The following is a 403-nucleotide window of genomic DNA, read 5'->3' as shown; positions in this document are numbered from 1 at the left end:
CGTGTTGAGCTGGAGATATCAGATTGCTGGAAGTAAGGTGATCTGGGATAGCTCGCTTCAGAATGCGTTCCATCACCTTGCACGGCACGCTAGTGGGACTTATAGGCCTATAGCTGCCAGGCGATAGTCGGTCACCAGTTTTTTTAGATTGGCGTGATGATCGCTTCCTTCCAAGCAGGGGGAAGTCGGCCTTCGTCAAGCGACTGACTAAACACCATGTGTAGACAATTAGCCAGTTTGGAGGACGTCTCCTTCAGAGTCCTTGGATGGACCTCGTCGGGCCCCAACGCGCAAAATGGGTTGATGTTATTTACGAGTTGACGAATGTCCGCCACCGTGAAGACGAAGCCGGTTAGAGGCTGTTCGTAGTTCCGCCATGACAAGAGTGGATTTGAAGAAGACG

The sequence above is a fragment of the Opisthorchis viverrini genome (genome assembly GCF_000715545.1).
Source record: "Opisthorchis viverrini unplaced genomic scaffold opera_v5_139, whole genome shotgun sequence".
Taxonomy (NCBI): Eukaryota; Metazoa; Platyhelminthes; class Trematoda; order Opisthorchiida; family Opisthorchiidae; genus Opisthorchis; species Opisthorchis viverrini.
This window is presented reverse-complemented; position numbering follows the sequence as displayed.